This window comes from Takifugu flavidus, chromosome 2 (assembly GCF_003711565.1).
Source record: "Takifugu flavidus isolate HTHZ2018 chromosome 2, ASM371156v2, whole genome shotgun sequence".
Taxonomy (NCBI): domain Eukaryota; kingdom Metazoa; phylum Chordata; class Actinopteri; order Tetraodontiformes; family Tetraodontidae; genus Takifugu; species Takifugu flavidus.
This window is the reverse complement of record NC_079521.1, coordinates 17,573,179-17,589,658: the sequence shown is the minus strand read 5'-3', so window position 1 is coordinate 17,589,658 and position 16,480 is coordinate 17,573,179. Positions and strand designations below refer to the sequence as shown.

The window sequence follows — 16,480 nt, the reverse complement described above, 5'->3', positions numbered from 1 at the left end:
GGTGCTGAAGTTCAGGGTTCAGCAACCCTCCCTTCCTCCCTTCCTCCCTTCCTCCCATCTGCAGGCCTGAGAGTCAAGTTCAGCCAGAGGGTCTGTGGGGGACTGGAGGTCTGGCCCCGACGTCCATCTGGATCAATCTGCATACAGGGGCCAGCTGACCGAGACGCACCCCCCCCCCCCCTTCCTTCCCGACCCTTTGGCCGCTGACGGGAAAAAATGGCTGAATGGGGAAATTTTATCAGATCTGGATTGTTCGCCTGCAAATTCGATTGAGTCAAGACTCACGTATTTCTCCCCGGATTCTTTTTTTACAAAAATCAGTGCTGCAGCGTCAGTATGCACATTTATTGATGTTATCGTTACACTTTTGCATGCGCGTCAGGTTAGGAAGAGGAGGAGGCCAGGTGCACCCCCACCACCCAAATGCATCTTTTTTATCGTCTGTTGTGCGTCGTTGCGGCCCACTCACTTCCTGGAACCGGACTTTTGACCCTCTGTTACATTGCTGTCCACTTTCTGCTGCCCCGCCACCTAACAGGCATCAGAATAGCGAGCAGCTGTGCAGGGGTCAGCCGGGGAATGCTAATGAGGGCTCCCGAAACGCCGGATTGCTCTGCTGGTGACAGATTGGGGAAAAAAACTCGGCAGTTTGGCTCAATTAGAGGTTCGTTTAAAAGACCTTCGGTTGAGCCTCGCCAGCCCGTTTGGGGTGTCCGGTGTTTGTGATTGTTTTACATACTCTTACATTCACGTGTGTTGAGGCTCTTCATGCACCCCTGCATGTGTGTCCCCTGGAGAGACAATGCATGCTGCTCCACGGCCAACCCCCCCCCCCCATCGCTGCAGGGGCCCCAGTGTGTGCAAAAGTGTATGATCAATCTCACGTGGACCAGTCATGGTGTCAGGACGGCAGTGGATCTGACTTTCTCTCTCTCTCTCTCTGTCTCTCTCTCTCTCTCTGTCTCTCTCTCTCGCTCTCTGTCTCTCTCTCTCTCTGTCTCTCTCTCTCTCTCTCTGTCTCTCTCTCTCCCTCTCTCTCTCTCTGCCTCTCTTCTCATCTCCATCCGTGCTTTTCCTTTCACTGTGTGGACAGTAGGGTTGTTGGGTCAGAGGAGCCATTTTTCTTGAGGATAATTAACACATTAAGCCGGGCATTTAGCTGGACAGCTCTCGGCACGTCTGGACCGCTCCAATCAGGTACCCGGCTGCTCTCGCTCACTCTGCCAACACAACTTTGCAGGTTTGTTCTGCAGCACTGACTCACACTTTCACTTTTCCATACTGTCTCTCACTCTCCCCGCCCCTCGCTCTCTCTCTCTCTCCTCTCTCTCTCTCTCTCTCTCTCTCTCTCTCTCCCTGTCACACACACACACACACACCACACACACACACACACACACACACACACACACACACACACACACACGGGCCCATTAATAGTTTGGAAGAGCTTGGTTTCGGTGCTGATTGTGTGGGTTTTACAGGTGCACCATCAGATAGAGGTGTTCTCTGTGGTGGCAAATGTCATGTTTTTCATGTTGAAGTGGGCCGTCTTCACTGCTCTGGGCTGTTCCGGGTGCTTCTGCACATCGGATCGCCTCTGATCCAGTTTCTGATCCAAGGTTGCTGCTGTTCTGGTTTTCGCGGGTTTGGTGTTTTTTACCTCCCAGAGACACTAAAAAAGTGCTATGATTATTGTCTTGATTGTATTAGCGATTCTGCCATGATGCAGTGATTGCTAGTGTTGATGGTTTTGATGCTCATCCATCACCTTTTCCCCCGACATAAATGAGGCTTCGGCCATGAAAGCTCTCTTTCTTTACGTTTTCCCTCGGACCGGCTCAACTTTCAGGTTCCTGTCGAACAGCAGCTATAACTCAGAGAGGTGGAAGAGGTGTTTCCTCTTAATGTCACATCCATTTGGACTTGATGAGATATTTTCTTTCCGAAGGGTCAGCACAAGAATTTGCGGGCGCTGCTCGGCGAGCTCGCAGAAGGCGAGATTTGAGCAGCACATGCTATCCTTCCTGAAACCTGAAGCGCTCGCTGTTCACGCACACCTGCCACGTGTGTTTAAACTGTCAGCGCCCATGGTGTTGGGTTGTGTTGTGAGGCGGCTTAAACACGGAAGCAGTCCACTTACGAGACTGGTGACCCATTTACAAGTTGTTTTAAACTGAATTTACACGTGCACGTCCACCAGTCCCAAAGGTTAATGGCTGACAAATTAACCCCTGCAGCATTATCTTACAAATTGCCGGCAACATGTGATAACCTATAATCAATATTCCCAATTAGGTGTCAGACAGGGGCCACTGGCCGTGACCTGTCTCTCATGAAGAGACTTTCTGAGGAAACAGGATCTCCTGCACCCCGTGTCCACGGGATCCTCCTGATGTCATTACAGACACCTGGGACCACCTCTCATCTCCTCACTCCGTCCGTGCCGCCCAACCCTTGACTCTTTTTGTTTCAGCTCCATCTCCACCCTCATTTTGCCATATTCCTAATTTTATTTCACTTAAAGCGGTCGGGCCCCCTTTCAGATCATTTGGCTCAGTTTTCCCAGTTTATTAAAAGAGATCAAGTTTTCAGATGGGATGATGCGAGCTTACATGACGGCTTTATTGGATCCCTCAGAAAATCTCTTTATTCATCCTGGAGATTTTCTTATACTTTTTAATGAATGCTTAAATAGTTGCCACAGAGATGAAAACATCCGGCCTTCGGGATCCTGCGGGTTAACTTTAGCAAATATTTCCTATGGATCAGCTGATAATTGATTTAATAAGCAAATGTTAATAAAAACATTGATTTATCAGACGTCGTAAAGCAACGTTTTGTAACAGCTTATTTAATATTCTAGAAAAGTTTGGATCCTTAATTCCACTCCCGCAAAACCACCAATGTTTTATATTTGAAAGAAAAGATCGATCCGTAATTAGGTTAATTTCTTGTCGTTATTGTTTCCGATTCATTTAATTTACCCGATTAAACCTGAAAGATCCGATTTATAAATAATAAAAAGGAACAAATCTGTTGTGTTTAAACAATAATGCATTTTTTAAAGGCCAAAATTAATCCGAAAAGGCCTTTTTTATCACATGCATCTGCACCAAATGAGCCTCCGGAAGAAAAAAGATCCGAAAAGGCAACTAAACGGCCTCCACCTATTCTAAATCCATTCTTTAAATCGCTGTTTAATTGCTTTAATTGTGACGGTGTGTAAATTTCGGGTTCAATGATTAATATAAGTTAAATTAAAAATAACTTAATTCCAAGAGCGCAACCAAAGTCAATAATAATAATAATAATAATAATAATAATAATAATAATAATAATAATAATAATAATAATAATAATAATGATGGCAGACCTTGAACTTCTTCGGTTGGTTGGTGTTACGGGAGGGGGGTCGGGACGTGTCCCATGTGCCCCCCAGGCTTCAGGGTTTCAACGGGACAAGATCTCCTTTTCCCAGACCTCAATCTAATTTCACTCGAAACATTTTTTCGTTGGACTTCTGTAGCTGTGTATCTGTGTCTTTGAGTTCATTCTGATTTGTTTAAAGAGCCTGGATGTCTGACAGCAGCGCAGCGAGCTGAAACACCAGAAACCCTCAGAACTAGCAGGGTTAGTTAGTGTTAGTGTCTGCAAAAACTTTAATTCTATATAATAAAATCAGCCGCAGCGGCCTCATGTAAATAATCCTCTCGACGAAGTTAGGGCCTGTATTGCACCTTCATACACACTGTCCTGCCCTCCAGACAGACAGACAGACAGACAGAGAGCAGAGGAAGAGAGAGAGGGGGAGGGAGAGAGGGCTTACTGTAAGCTGTATAAATAGAAACTAGGTAATTTATTATTTCTCTATACGTCTGTAATGGCGACTCCTCTGATTCTTTTACTCCTGCGACTATTTTGTTTCACTAATGTTAATTGATTAATGACGAGACATTCTCGCGAGTAGATCCCTTTACATCCTGCATTGATGTTCCTCGTTGCTATTTTCGCCGCGCATCAATTTTGGCCGTGCACGTGAGTGCGTCGCCCTCCGCGAGGTGCGTCGGTTCCTGCAGCTCACGCTGATGCCACGCTTGAAATCTCTTTGGTCTCCGAATGACTGAAGGTAACTGTTAGTAACGAGGACTAAATAAACACCGCCAAATCCTGCTTCTGTGCAGAGGAGGAAGAGGACGACGAGCAGGAGGCTGTGGTGGATGGGGGATACATAAAAGATGATCAGGGTTGGAACTTTAAAGCAAACTTGGGCAGATAAAATGCCTGATTGTAGAAAGAGAAGAAAATAAAAAAAAATGGACGCCTAAATGAAAACCAACGTCACAGAAAGGTGGTTTGCAAAGAGCAAAGAGAGATGTTGCTCTGACCTCAGCTGCTTTCTGCTGTGCGCAAATACAACCAAATAACCTCTGAATCGGACACAAAATTCATTAACTGCAGCTCTTATTCATCATCCTTTATTGCGTAAGGAAACAGCGGAATAATAATCTAAAACAACGTGAAATACGAATGAAAAGCTCCGGTGCCTTGTTGCTGCCACGCGTGGGTCCAATTGTTATGTTCCTGCAAACAAGTGTCCTATTAGAATATAATGAATATTAAATAGACAGAATAAACTTGTCAGCTTCAATTGGATCATTTGCCAAATTCCTCAACAGTTGCCCCGCGAGGCAATTAATACAAGCTATTACCCCGCGATAATGCCTAATTAGCCCCGATTAGCTCAGAAGAGGAGGGGGCGGCGGCGCTAATTGAAAAATCCTCCAGAAAAGAAGCTTGCGGAGCCTTTTGTAGAGGCGGGCGTCTTGTGAGCAGCTCTCGGTGGTGCACGCCATTCACATTCAAATGAGAGTGACAAACTTTGGCACAGAAACAAACGCGCAGCCGCCTCCCGGCCTTCCTCCTCTTCCTCCTCCTCCTCCTCCTCAAAAAGCTTCTTTTTTGTTAACCTGACGCGTGTTTAGAGGAGCATGTGGTTAATTCTGCAGGAGACCAAACACAACCCTGAATACAAACATATAATAACACGGTGCTGCGTGATTTTTCACCCTCTTTATTTCTTTTTTTTTTTTTATTCTCATATTAAAACGCCCCCAAAACATGAATGCGCACAGCCGGAGCGCACACGCGTGCCAACAAAAGCCCGTGTGAGAGAGAGTAAGAGAGAGAGCGCGTGTGTGTGTGTGAAGAATGGACTTTAAATGCATTTCAGCTACAGTATGGAGCACAGCTCTGCACCTGTCTCCATCTCGCTGGAGATTTGCGCCCCTCCTGCTGCCGGCATTGTGTGCGTGCGTGTGTGTGTGTGAGTGTATGTCCGCCCCCCTGCTTGCATACACGCGCGCGCGTGTGCCCGGCCATGCATGTCATATTCTGGCCGAGACATATACACAGGCGGACGACGCCTTTCCTGCGGCATTTGTCTCTTTCTTGTGCGTTACAGCGAATATGTGACCCAAATAACCATTTTATTGTCTGTTCCTCCTCTCGTACTTCTCATAAGAACCATCCTAAATTTTGCACGTTTTGTTCCCCCCTCCCTCCCGCCCCATTCCCCGTCCCGTCCCTACATCATCTGCGCGGTGTTGGCTTCTTTGATGGGCGTAATATTAACATGATAAGGAGATGTCAATGAAAAGCTCTCTACCTGACTGAGCAGATGGCTCTATGATGCCGGCTCTAATGTAATATTAATGCATGCGGGGCTTGTTTCTTATCAGGAAAGATCTCTTCAAAATTGTCCTCCACAGGGACCCACTTAGAGTGCAGCACACATAATAGAAATGATCACTCTTTTTTAGCCTGCATCTGAAAGATATCACTCCACTTTATATAATACGTGAGGAGAAATTGGGAAGCCTAGTTAATTCTGACCTATAGCACCCATTTTTACGAGAATATATTCCATTTGTATTAATTCTGACTTCTATAAATCAGAAATTCATGAAGGACAAGGTAGGAGATGGTAATGCTAATAACGCAAGGCTAATATATTAATAGGTCTACACATAGTTAAAGATGGGGAAAAAGATCAAATAAAGATAATTATTCTAGTCAATCTTGGCTTTACATGTTTTTAGATTTATTTGGTTGATTTTTGGACACTTTTTAGTCATGTATCATTGGAAATTAAGATTTTAAATGTCCTAATGATTTTTGACTGTTTAAATAAACCTGTCTGGCTGCTGGAGGTATTGATTATGGGATGCAGAGGTGTGAGTAAATGGAGTGCTGATACGTCTGAGCCGGACGCTGAGCTGTGAACACAGAGGACTCGGCCATAATGAGGCATAATGCTGCCTGAGCCGGGGCCTTCTGCAAAAAAAACCCAAATTACGCCTCAAATCGAGTGAACATCCTCCAGGGAGGGGTGTGTGTGTGTGTGTGTGTGGGGGGGGGGGGGGCACAAGGTCAAGTCCATAACCTCTGACCCTGGAGAGTCTGGGTCTGGAGAGGTGGCTGAAGATGGCTGCTGCCACTGATGATGCTGCTTGTTGTCCGCCGTCCTCGGCCCTGCTCCTCGCTGCTTGATTTTAGCCGACCCTCCATCTATTATTTAGTAGACTTATTAAAAGTTATTTCAGAGCCATCGGGTCCTGCCAGATGACCTGAGCACGGGGGGGGGGGGGGGCTCCTGAGTGGCCAGACAGACTGGAAAATCTAAATGGACACAGTGAAACAGCTAAAACACACAAGCTGAAAACAAACAGAAAACACCGTCTGCATTATTGAGAGCTGCGTTGGCTGCAGGGGAGGGAAAAAGCTCCTCAATATTTCACCAACGTCCTCTCAAATATGGATGAATTTTTAATTAAAGCCAACTTTTGCAGGGTTTTATACAAGTAAAAAAATAAAAATAAAGGGCACGTTTGCTGGTCAAAAATCAAACCTCTACCTAATGAAGAAGTGCTGCCTTATTCATTCGAATAAACGAAGCCTCGGTTGCTATAAAAAACACATTTGATTTTTTTTAATCCACTTTGAATATCCTTATTATCTACTCTCACTTTAAATGCATATGGTGCCTCTGAGAGCCTCTGACCTTTGACTTGACACAGGTTCGCCTCAGTCTGCGCCCAACTTTGCATATTCATACCTTTGTTGGGGAAGCGTGACTTAACCTTTTGTGCGTTAATGTGACGCGCGCATGCACCTCCCAGCTGTGTCCAGAGAGGGCGGGTCTGTCCTGGGAGGGGAGGGGGCAGAGCGTCGGATAGAGCCGGAGCCGGTCGAGGAGGAAAGGTCAGGGGAGGCAGGAGACGGACGGGGCCGGCCGACTGCTGACGCTCTGAACCTAACAGATGGTGAAGGTTAGGTGACGTCCCCTCGCCTGGCCTTTCCTCAGTAATTGAGGATAATTTGAGCACCAAAGAGAGCAGGCCTGTCCACTGTCAGGCCCAGAGAGCACAGATGAGGTTAATATGAGAATGATTTTGCATTACGGCCGGCTTTGGGAGGCTGGCCGCTACCCTAATCCTGGCCCGAGGCGGTGGGAATGAAGAAGTGTCACCCTAGGTCCAGGCGCCACGCCATGCACATGAATACATCTCAAACCCCTGGCCTTGTGCCCCCCCCATTAACCAGTACTCTGCCAGGACTGATTACACACCCACTCAGGAGCCAGGCAGGCTTTGGGGGCATTTAGGGAGGCTTGGGAGTGATCTGACATCACCCTTTATCCCAGAAGAACAAAAGAGGTGCAGGAAGAGGATTTCCATATGGATTTCTCACCTCTCCTCAAAGCATCCGTCCATCCGCCCGGGTTTGCTGCTTAGGCTGAGAAAAAAAAAAAGAAGTGCTTTTTGGAGGAGCTTTGTCATCAATTTAATTTGGTTTATTTTCTGCATCATTCTTGGGAGGACCGCTGCCTGGTCCTCCCTACTGTACACCCCGTTTAATCCCAACTGTGGGACGGAGCGGGAGCAGAAAGTTGCTTCTTTGGTGTGATGAAGTCATTTGCAAGTATTGATCTGATCGTCACACCCAGCGTGTTAACCTGGAGGGCCTTGGAGGGAGTTTCTGAGGCGCCCCAGGGACCCTCTCATCATCAGCTGCAACATGATACAGCAGAGAGATGTGACTGCAAATGTTAACTCTGGCCCGTGTAAAGGCAGCAAAGCACAGCTCCTGAATGTCTGTTACACGCAGCCGGGAAAAAATCAAAGTATTGAATAAAGAAAAATAGCATATGGATGTAAACAATAAAATTAACATTGTGACAAATTATAACTACTGTATAGAACAATAGCTGGAATATTAGGTCTGAGTCAGGCCTGTTTAAAAAATAGAAGGAAAATGGATTCTTACCTGATGAAAGTGGTAAATACATCAGTGTGTGTGTGAGTGGCCGCTGTGCCGGGTGGCCTGTGGGCTCCCTCAGGTGTAGTCCAGATGAAGGGGTCTTTATCGCGGCGTCCCTGCTGCTGCGCCCTCTGCTAGTCTGTCTTGTTCCCCGAGAGAAGCGCGCTTAAAGCCAGCTCTGCCGCCTGTGACCTCCTCTGCTGGCCTGTTTGAGGAGGAGAGCGACCCACCCAGCCCTCTTCCCTCCGACGCTCCTCAGGACTCACATCCCTGCCAACGTGTCGGCAAACAAACCCTCAACCTTTATCAGCGAAATCAAGATTTCAGGATTTTTATTGAATAATAGTAGCATCATAGTCACACACACACGCACACACACACACACACATGCAAGCATGCACGCACGCACACACACTGCTGAGTGGGGATTGGTCAGTTGTCGGGTCAGTTGTTTTCGAAGGAAAAATGGGAATGGGGATTTTGGACTGCTTTCTTTCTGCAGCATGGAGACCATTTTTATTTTGCACACACACACACACACACACACACACACACACACACACACACACACACACACACACACACACCACACACACACTGCGATGCCGCCGATATTTCAGTAAATCTTAGGGCACGTTTTGTTTTCCAGGCAGTTGAAATTTCATTTATTTGTTCTCTCACCATGGGTGTGTTTTCTTTAACGTCTTTCATTTTTGGCAGCGATGCTCTCGTGCATATGTTTCCCATTTCACGTGTGTAAGTTGAAGACCTGGGAAGAACCAGCAGTGCAGCAGGGTTTCTGTGTTATTGTCTTCTCATTATCATTTATTGTTCTGCGATAGAAAAAAAGGAAAAAAAAAAAACCCACTCTGCACTCCTTTGACCTCCGAGATCACAGCAGAAAGTGCGTCTTTGAAAAAGTAAAACAAAAAAATCCACTTTTAAATAAGATCAATTGTAAACAAACCCAGGGCAACCCTTTGAAAGGCCCCGTCAAGAGATTTACCTTGCCCTGTGGCAAATAATATTTCTTGAACTGGGTTTAAATTTCAAGTGTCTTGGGTTTATAAAAACCTGGAACAAAAGAAAGTCGGTCTCTGAACAGCAAATATTATCAGCTGGCTGGGCAAGATGTCAAGACTTCCTTTTTGTTGTCTCAAATACGGGGCAAGATCCAGTGTCTGGCAAATCCCAGAATAAACCTCCGAATGCATCCCGATTTATTTGAATTTAATAAGATCACAATAGAAGCTTATCTGGTTGTTGGAGTTTCACAGGTATCATTCATTATTTTTTTAAATGTGCTTTTAAATGTAGACCTCTGTTTATCAAAAAAAATATATAAGCACTTAATTTTTTCAGCTCAACCCCGGAAACATTTATTACTGACATTTATTATGACTGCTAATAATAACTATGCTTTTTAGCAGCATTATTTAATCATAATGACAATTTTTGTCTTTTTTCCCCTTCTTCTGTGAAAACATTGTTAGAAAAGCCCAAAAAGGAGCCGTTTCTTTGATCAGCCTGATATGGAGTCATGATGAAAGCATATGGGATTTTGTTATAGAGGGCCGCTGTGACATCCATTACTCCTTAATATCCTGCAATCTTTCCACTCTCCTCTCTCCTTTTGGTGCTCATATGTAACATCCTACCTCAGCGTTTAGGCTCCCAGTTCTTCATCTCCCTGCTGTGACACATTTTGTCTTTTGTTTGTTTGTTTTATTAAAAAAAAGAGGTGGAAACAGACACGAGAGAGCACATCGGGGAGGAATGGCTAAGTAATCAGAAAGCCAGGCTGCCTCTGCATCTTGGAGTCACTTTTCTTTTAATTGGATGCAGCTTTTATGTGAACTTCAGCAGTTGGGCGGAGGGAGGAAGCGTACTCCGATTGTAATTTGGGGTCTCTTTGTAGGGAGCCCTTGTCAGATCTAAACAAACATGGCGCAGTTCGCCGACCAAGCAACCTTCCCCTGCATACCCAGCCAGAGAGCCTCATCCATGTTTCACACCGCTTAAAGAAAGGGATATGGTGTGTGTGTGTGTGTGTGTGTGTGTGGGGGGGGGGGGGGGGGGGGGAGAAGGGGGGGGGGGGGGGGGGTAACAGAAGCGAAAGAAAAGCCATGGTCCTGCTGTCATCATTTTATTTTGATTTTTTCCCCCATTCCATTCTTTAATCCCTCTGATGAAGCCGGTACAGGCAGGAGCATGCTCTCACAGACAGCAATTTTACTGCACCATATGTGCCTCACACATGGGATGGCAGGGAGGAGAGGGGGCTGCAGGGAGCGCAGCCGGGAGAGAGGCGAGGGGAAGAAAATGAAATCCAGAATGGGCAAGGAGTCAGGGCACGCTGGAGCCGTGTAATGTTCTGTCTGAGCGAAAGTGCCTGTCGGGCATTAACCAGTAACACGAAAGGCGTCACCGGTGTCGCACGCTCCCCGAAATATCGGCGCCTAACGCAGGTAAAGGAACGAGCCAGGTACTCACACAAAAGGAGCCAGGTATCTCCACAAAATGGTGGTGAGCTGCGGGCTGCCTGGCCCCTCCCTGCACACGAGGATGTGGCGCTGACACGCTGATCATGTGATTAGAGCGGATGGAAAATAGATGCTGCTGTGGCTGCCACCAGCCTCTGCTTCATCTGCCAGCCTTTGTAGGTTATGGACGAGCCTCGTTCCAGGGCGGAGGGATGGAGAACCGGAGGGACCACCGACATCTATTCAGAAACGCACAAATATGATAATCAGACGCATTTGATCATGTTTGTTAGGAATATGATACATCTGGCTTTTAAAAACCACATCTTAGAGGGGAAAAAGACGCATGTCAGTATCAGAGAGACAAAAGCAGGAGAGGGAATGGGTGGAGGCTAAAATAATTCAATCTGAGTCGGAGACCTTGGCAACTGACATGCACACTCTGCTTCATGCATGATCTGCCTGCTCTCTTTTCTTTTTTTTTTTCCACACTTAATGCTGACCAAGCGGTTTGCCTTTTGAATCACACACTTACTTCTTATATGCATAATACACTCATCTCATCACAGGAGCTGTTTAGTCCCCTGCTGAAAAGTGTGCGGTGCCTCCGTCTCTCTGGGAAACAGGGTGGAGGAGGCTCGGGAGGGTGAAGGTCACAGTTAAGCTGTGATTGGCTGGCGTGTAATCAAGACGATGGTGAGCAGGTTCCAGGTTTGGGTGAAATGCCGTGACATCATAGTGACTGTTGCACAGGAATCTTTCATTTATTTATTTTTAAAGCAGGGTGATTTCACCCCATAACTGCACAGGCTAATATTACTGATTTAATTCATTAAAATTACCCCACTTATATGTGAGGAAAAAGGCTGTTTAAGAGCATTTCTTTAAAAAAAAGACAACAACCACCCAGCATTGCTCACAGCAACGCATAAGCATCGCATAAGCAACACAGCACTGACTCCGGGTCGTACCGTGGTTCCACAGAGTCGTTTGAAATGTATTTTAAATGGCAGTAACGAGGCCTGCTGAGTGATTGATGCCACCGGCGTTCTGTACATACCTATGCAGGCGTGGGCCCAGCAGGTGTAGATCAGCAGCACATTAGACAGGCAGGGGAGGATGTGGCACACACGCACACGGCGACGTCTGTGAGGAGACACGCGCATCAGCTGTCCCTCAGCAGCAGCAGCACTGTGCACGGACCGTAGCTCCAGGAAGTGCGGGCAGAGTTTCGCCTCAGAGGATCTATAGAAAGCTCTTCATTTGCTGCAGGAACAACTGAGACATCCCAGTTTATTGATCCAACTATTGATAATGCCTGACGGTTCCTTTCCCACATATTGTTAAGCTGCCAAGGGGAGTGAGAGTATTGCGCAATCCTGCTGTCATTGGAGCAGAGTGTGTGTGTGTGTGTGTGTGTGTGTGTGTGTGTGTTGTGTGTGTGTGTGTGTGTGTGTGTGTGTGTGTGTGTGTGTGTGTGTGTGTGTGTGTCTAAAGTCAAATTTAAATGATGTTCAGCCTTTTAGCATTAGGAAAAGCTGACAGCTTTTTCGCCATCTTATTGTACATAAACATAAACATATATGTTCTCTGGGTCAACGACTGGTCCAACGGCTGCGTCCAGTCAGCACTTGGACTTGACTTCGAGCCATTTCCCAGGCTGCGAGGGGCTGCGAGGGGCTCCGAGGGGACAGCTTTGTGTGACGCACGGAGAGCAGATGTTCCTTTGCATTCGCCTTGGCCATTTTTTGGAGCCTGTCTGTGTCCAGGAATGACCTCTGACCTTTAGATTGATTGTTATGCTTCTGCAGTCCTGCTAAAATAAAGAGAAATATATTTTATAGATGTGTGTGTATATAAATATACATACACACACACACACATATATAGAGAGAGACATTTCACATCTGAGGAGATGTTTAAAATAAATCTTTAGAATTAAAATTTTACTTTCTAAAATAGAACATTAACCAACGCTAAATCCAATTTTTGCAGCCGATTTAAAATTTCTACACATATATTCATATATCTCATTTTTCATATATCTCAAATATTCATTCAAATTTGTTGTTCTCCATGCAAACTAACAGCTGATGTATGGAGAGACCCCAACCTACAGCCTCTTGCTGTTTTGTGAGAACTCATAATGGAGTAAACCAACGAGTCCCCACTGAACTGGAAGTATATCGTACGTGTCTTAAATAGCCAGCCCATAAATTCACAGTAGCACCCTCTCTCTCTCTCTCTCTCTCCTCTCTCTCTCTCTCTCTCTCTCTCTCTCTCTCGCTCTCTCTCTCTCTCCTCTCTCTCTCTCTCTCTGAATCGGGGGTCTTCTCCTCCTCGCTTGCACAGGTGCTGAGATGTTGTGAAGCCGCTCCCCACTGACCACCTTCAGGCCCCGGGGCTCTCTGTGGGGAATGAGCTACTCGCTGACCACTTCCATAAAATTCAATCATCGCTATCATTTGCAATTCTTGTAACTATGTTCAGACTTTATAATGTGACAACCTCTGTCAAAATTTAGAATATTGGAAAGGAAGTTTAACTGAAAATCTCCTCCAATGGAGCGTTTGCAGGGTGTGGGGGGGTGTCTACAGTAATACTGTTACTGACAGGTGTGTGGAAGCAGGTTCAGAATATTGATTCCCTCTCAATCAAAAAAGTTAACTTTCCTCCAGCTCATCAAACTAAACTGTAAAAAAAAAAAAAAAAAAGAAAAGTTGAAATTGATGCTGTCATTGTGGCGTCACAGTCACGTGGCGGCTATTCAACAAGTCTGATGCTTTGCCAATATTGCATTATCCCGATTTCTGAAATTGTTTTGCTCCCGTTTAAAGCTGTCTTCTGTCTCCGTGGTGGACTTCTATGGAACCAGATAATTCCCAAAGATAGAGGCCTGTTCTGTGAGGGTCCTTATTAGCTGTAATGTGCCTGTCTGGTAATCAAGGACTGATGGCAGCACCAGAAGAAGAAAGAACGCCAGATGCCTGAATTACGTCTCAGTGTTGCTGCCTTTTACAGTCACCTTCATTCATATTGATCGGAATTTGATAATAATGACTATTAGTTTTGTACACTTTGGGTGTATTAATGGAAAACAGAAAAAAAAAGAGCTGAAGAAAACAAATTATTGTGAGGGTGGATTGTGTTGCGCATCAGGACGTGTCAGCGGGTCAGAAAGTGAGAGGCCTTTTATGTGAGCGTCAATATTTGTTTTCCAGCGGCTTGTGAATCGCGTGTTTATTTGAATTTTATTCTAAGCTGTGCGCAGAGACGCACTCCTCCGTTCACAGAAGTCGATAAGTTACTTGTAAGTAACACAGTGACTCTTTAGGCCTATTGACACACTGCTGACAATGGCCGGCGGACCTGTCGATTCCTCTCTGCAGTCTCACGGCCGGACGGAGGTCATTATCAACAATCGGGGCCACAGTGGGGACCTCAGGGACCCCATCAGTGGCACGACAGGCAGGAAAGGTCAGGTCAGACCTGAGTCCTCTCAGCCACCGTCCCGTCTCCTGTCGTCCCTGGCTCGATGACTCTGCTTCGGTCTCATCCGCTGTCTTTCTTTCCTACTTTTTTTTTTTTTTTATATTTTCCTTTTTTCTGGGCACGTTTTGAGTCAGTGCACTTCCTGTCATGTGTGCTAGCAGAGAATGCCTCCGAGCCCTGCCCCTGGCCCCTGTAGTTAACGCTGCTGGGGAGGAATCACCATTCAGCCGCAGTGTTTCTGTCTCATTCTGCAGCAGGAGGCTGATAAATCCTCAGGAAAAGGCTCATTTAAAAGTCTGGTATAGTTAGCCGAATTAATATGAGACGTTCTACACAGTCTGAGGAAATATAATTTATACATAATTGATGGGCGGCATGATTGCCGGAGTTTACTGTCATTTTTCTGTGGTGAGACAAAGTCTTTCCTCGGGCTGTTTAGCCTAATGGACTTGAGGGATATTTAATTCAGGGATGTCCGTGAACAGAAATGGAGCTGCAGACCTCTCACTCTCTGGAACACGAACGGCTCCCACCCCTGAAACGATTCTCATTCGGCATGCAAACCCTTGGTCCGAGCCTGTCTAATTGCCTGTCATTTTGAGAAACTCTATCAACTTATTTAAATTTGTTGTGCCGCACGTAGCAGCTGGAGGTGCTCGTGAGGACGGAGCTATTCCATTTCATATCCTGCTTGATGTGAAATTCAAAGCGACTAAAAACTGATTATCCATGAAACATTATTATCTGTAAATTCTGATTTCAAATTCTTAGTGAAGATGTTTCCAGACGTCTTTTTGGGGTCAATTTTCTGACCTCAAAGTGTCTCCAAATCTGATGCGTTCTCTGGGATGTGGGATTCCAAAGAAGGAGAAATAATATATGGATGAGTATAAAGACAAACGGAGTGGATCCATCAGCAAAACCATCGTAATTAATGTGTTTCATTGACAGAACAGGGTGGGCTGGCTTTCAGTCCATTTGGGAACTGTTCCCACTGTCATGATGCTGCAGAGGGGCTTCAGGCCTGGCAGCCGGGGGCTCTGAACATAAAAATGAAAATCTTTAGGCATTTAACAAAATAATTCTTTGAAATTTCTTTGAGTCCCAGATTTGGTGGCAAAGAACCGGGCAGAGGGAGCTTGAGTGCAGTTCCAGGTGATGGAGAAGAGGATTTTCATCAAGGAGGAGAGCATAGATCAGCTATTAGGTTTGTGTTGGTATTTGTTTGGACGTTGGGATCAGATGAAAGGCTCAGAGCCAGCTTGAGGACGACGTCCCGTTTGGAAGCGCGCTGCGTGCGGCGTGATCTGAATATGCAGAAGATGCTGGCTGCTTGGTTTTTCCGGCCCTGTGCTGGCTGTGATGTCGGATGGGAGGCTCTCTGCTGCACGGAGAGGCGGGTTTAAAGAGATAAGCGATCGTGTGGACAGTCTTGGAAGTCTTCCCAGTCAACAGTCGAAAAGTCCAGCACGGCGCTGACTGAATAAGCAAAAAGAAACGGACTCGAAAACCTTTTCCACTTTCACACCTAAGTGCTTTCTGAGCAGCACTCTGGTCGGGGCTCTCGGCCGGCCTCTCGGTGGCTCCAAATGAGGATGGGCTAATAGCCATGTTTGGCAGCTGGCCCTTTCACAGCAGGACGGCCGGGACGGACCCACAGAACACGGCCCAAACCCTGGCCGCTGCTTCATTATCCCCCCGTAAGAAGCCACATCAGCGGACACCTCTGCCACGGCCCGCTGGGCCCGCTGCTGCACCGGCCACTCTCCCAAGACAAAAGGCAATGGACTCCAAAATGTGCCGTTTATCTTTTAGATGGAGCGATTCGGTGATTTAGCACGGACGGGCTCTGCCCTCCCTCCACCGGCATCCCCCAGCCCCCCCAGTGCACGTTTATATTCTTTAACCTGATGTTGTGAGAGAAATAAAGCTCTGAGGGTAGCTGGAATGTTCTGTGCATAACTGACTGAAATAGAGTGGTGGGGGGGGGGGTATTTTCCAGGACTGCAGCGTTCTGAGGGGATTTCAGATGGTTCTGGGTGCTAGGATGTGTGTGTTCGGCTGGGGTGGGCCTTCCTTTTTTCTGCTGAAAGTTTTTTTTTAGAAGCTTGATTTCACTTTGGTAATTTTCTCATCACTCAGCCGCAGCCGCCACCTGTCTCCTCTCCTGCCTTTGTCTCCAC

At 46.4% G+C, this 16,480-nt stretch overlaps 1 protein-coding gene and 1 long non-coding RNA gene across 2 annotated transcripts in view; one reads left to right on the top strand and one right to left on the bottom strand.

The window, feature by feature from the left end:
* The window catches only part of zfhx3b (zinc finger homeobox 3b), a 229,888-nt gene that overhangs the window by 40,170 nt on the left and 173,238 nt on the right, over positions 1-16,480 (top strand). The window lies entirely within an intron of this gene.
* LOC130521607 (uncharacterized) lies at positions 4,463-8,770 on the bottom strand. The gene is made up of 2 exons (XR_008949389.1): positions 4,713-8,770; positions 4,463-4,584 (listed from the first exon to the last, which is right to left on the bottom strand). It is a non-coding gene; the product is annotated as an uncharacterized LOC130521607 (long non-coding RNA).